The following is a 3,305-nucleotide window of genomic DNA, read 5'->3' on the forward strand; positions in this document are numbered from 1 at the left end:
TCTCATGAAAAATATCATTTACTAAATATATTCCAAGTTATATGGAAACTGTTGCACATTACAGCTGGAAATGTTTTTCCCTTCAAACCATTCAGTTACTGTATATGACAGCTCCTCCAGTTCTGTACCACAGTAGATCAGATGCACCGAATCACTTCCAGGATAAAAGTAGTTTGAATGTGTTCATGATCTTTAAAAAAGCACATTCCAGATTTTTGTTAACTCCTTGACTACCGCCGAAAAAATTATGTAACCAGAGCATTTTTTTTATGAAATAGCAATGGTCTTCACCTAGTAGCACAGCAAAGGTTAACAAAATCTGTTTTTTCCACATGCTCTAAGTTCCATCTATTAACTTGGCACAACTTAAGCTTTATAAAATAATGGCAACATGCTGCTCAACAAGCTATATTTATTGCTGTCTCATCCTAATATTGCTCTTCAGTTATAATTAGTAAAAATAGAAAATAATGTGCTGCTAGTCACTTTCAAATTGATTTAAAGTAAGATAAATTTCAAAAATCTATGAATAGATCTTTTAATAAGACTCTCTTAGAGATATAAGACTTTTACTGATTACATTTCTGGCTGTTGCCTCAACAATTCCACAATTAATTATTAAAAAAAAAAAGAAGATAAATCTCTTCAATTTTTAAATAAATGTAATGGCTTAAATAAAACCTGAAGTTGGTGGTTTTGGGTACAAAATTTCCTCCCTGCTATAGATGAACATCAGTTTCAGATTCCAGATCCTCATTAGCAAGAAAGTAGTTTATTTCAGTTGCTCTTATTTGCTTTCATCTGCGTGGGATGGTTGTGTGCACTAATTCATGGTGGGATTTAGCAGAACATTAGCTCCTCTGCTTTAATTCTCATATGAACACACTTGATATGCACTAAGAGTGCAATTGGGCAATGTGGCCATTAGCCTGACAATGCAAAGGGGTTCAATTCTTGGAGAACTTTGATGTCTGCTGCGTTTTGCACTGACACTGCAGTACCACTGTAATGCCATGCATGTATGATGGGATTCAGATGAAGGATAATATATAAGAACGGTAACAATTGGAGAGATTTCATGGGATTAAACTTCAATTTGTTCATTTGCATAGAGTAACTCCCAAGACTGTCTCAGGCAAGCAGCAGGCAGCCAGCTGGGGCACTGCTGCTAGCATCAGCTAGCAGCCAGCATTGCAGCAGCACTTTCCTAATGACTCGTTAGTAACCACTGTAACTTTCAGCAAACTTTTCCTCTATAGAAGCATCTTTCTAGAAACAAAACACCAGGGAAAAGGTATCGGAAAAGGGAACATTTGGACAAAAACCTTCCTCTCCTGGGCTGAGAAGAGGGAAAGGAGCTTAATATTGTTTCTCTCCGAAAGCCCCCGGCTCAGTGCACTGACACTTCCCACAGACACAGTTGCCCTGGCCACTGCACATCTGCTCATCGCTGGAAACACAGCTGTCCATCTCAGTGGAGCAGTTACAGTTGTCCCCAATGTAACCGGTGTGGCATTTGCACTCCCCACAGTGACACACTCTGTGGCCTGAGCAGAGGACTCCCTTGTACCTGGCACAGGAGAAGTCATCGCACTCGCAGAAGGGTCCATAGATGTTTCCAAACTGGCTTTCATAGCAGAGGCACTGGTTGCAGCTGCAGTCCCCTCTCCCACTGCAGAGGGGCTTGCCCTCTGCCTCCCGGCACATGGCTTGGTGCACTTCCCCGCTGGCTCCCTCCTCACACTCGCACTTGGCGCCTAGGTAGCCAGCGTCGCACTCGCACAGCACACAGGCGTAGGTCCCGTTGCCGCTGCACTTGCTGCTGGCCGGCACGGCGTGGCCGGTGCACCCACAGAGGAAGCTGTAGGTCACCACCACCTCCAGCGTGTCCCGAAAGCTGGCGGGCTTGATGGTGAAGGCATGGGAGATGTCCTTGGCAGGGCAGCTCCGCGCCTCCACAGCCACCTCGAAGGAAACCATATCTCCTATTTTGAGATCCCCACACTTCCTGAGCCCGGGATAGGACATCCCATCCTGGCACGTGGCAGTGAAGGTCAAGCTGATGTCCTCAGGGCTGTCCCAGACTGTGAGCTCCACCTTGGACTGAATACTGTTGTAGGCCTTGATGATCAGCTCGATGATGTTCTTGGAGTCTTTGTGCAAAATCTCCACTGTTGTCCAAGGAATCAAGGTGGTAAAGTTCTTGTACAGGACATAATGACTTTTCGTAACAGCAAAAATCAGATGGATGTTGTTTTCAGCAAGTTTCTCCCCAATAAGTGCCAGGGAAGGATAATCCAGCTGGCTGGACGTGCTGTACTCACTGGCTTCGTTCAGGTGACACTGGCCGTCATAGGGCTGCACCAGCCCCGCCAGCTTCCCATCCAGGGCTATGTGAGGCACATCATCCGTCGTGAAGACCAGCAGGTGAGATGCCTCCTTACGCCAGCCAATTTTCTCCTTGCACACAGCAGCTTGCAAAATTGCATCAAAACTGCCCTCTGGAGCATCTCGGTTGCGGGAGACTTTCTGTTTCTGAACTTCTTCGTTGAAACGGTCGACTTTGTCTGTCAGGGACAAGAGGTGGCGGAAGCCAAAGGATGGGACGCAGCTGGGGAACAGCTTGTAACCTATGCAGGGATTGTCTTGGTATCTTGGTGCCATGTAGGAGAAAGGGGAAATGTTTTTGTCCACAAAAGAGCCAAACCCCAGCCGGAAATTGCTGGTGAGCTTTCACATCTCTTCTGCTAGCTTGGTCCCCAGATTGCAAATATTATCTAGGTCGTCGTTCATGGACAGGGAGAGATCCATCAGATAGTAGAGCTCCACGGGATAGTCCTCCACTTGCTGAACCTGAACTCAGAAGGAGGTCTGGTCACCAGGACGAAGATTCAAGGCAACCTTCTGAGGCATGATCTGTGTGACATCCAGGTGAGTCTGGCCAGAGCCTTTGCTGCTCAGAGGGACATTCTTCACCACCCTGATGCTGCTGATGGGGTTTTCGATGACTCTGGCACAACCATTTGCAATCAGGTTCTGCGGGAAGTCACACTGCGACGTGATGGACTTTGCGCTGCCGAACTCCTCCTTGGAGGACCAGGCACACTTGCTGTGGATGAGGAGGCATTCTTCATAGGATGTGGTGCTGCCGCTGGTGCACAGATAGAGACCTCTGCTGGGCTGCAGTGGGGTGGCCAGGAGGAGGAGGCGGAGGAGCAGGAGTGGGGGGGGCTGGTGGGCGGCAGCGGGGGCCGGCAGCCCCCCTCAGCGGGAGTGGTGGAGGAGCCGACTAGGAAAGATGCACT

The 3,305-nt window shown here is 47.8% G+C and overlaps 1 pseudogene across 1 annotated transcript; it reads right to left on the bottom strand.

The window, feature by feature from the left end:
* Positions 1-1,359: 1,359 nt before the first annotated feature.
* On the bottom strand, positions 1,360-3,263 carry LOC104534257 (annotated as a pseudogene). The gene has a single exon (XR_728101.1). The product of XR_728101.1 is annotated as an integrin beta-5 pseudogene (transcript).
* Positions 3,264-3,305: the final 42 nt, after the last annotated feature.

The sequence above is a fragment of the Mesitornis unicolor genome, unplaced genomic scaffold, assembly GCF_000695765.1.
Source record: "Mesitornis unicolor isolate BGI_N332 unplaced genomic scaffold, ASM69576v1 scaffold1222, whole genome shotgun sequence".
Lineage (NCBI taxonomy): Eukaryota > Metazoa > Chordata > Aves > Mesitornithiformes > Mesitornithidae > Mesitornis > Mesitornis unicolor.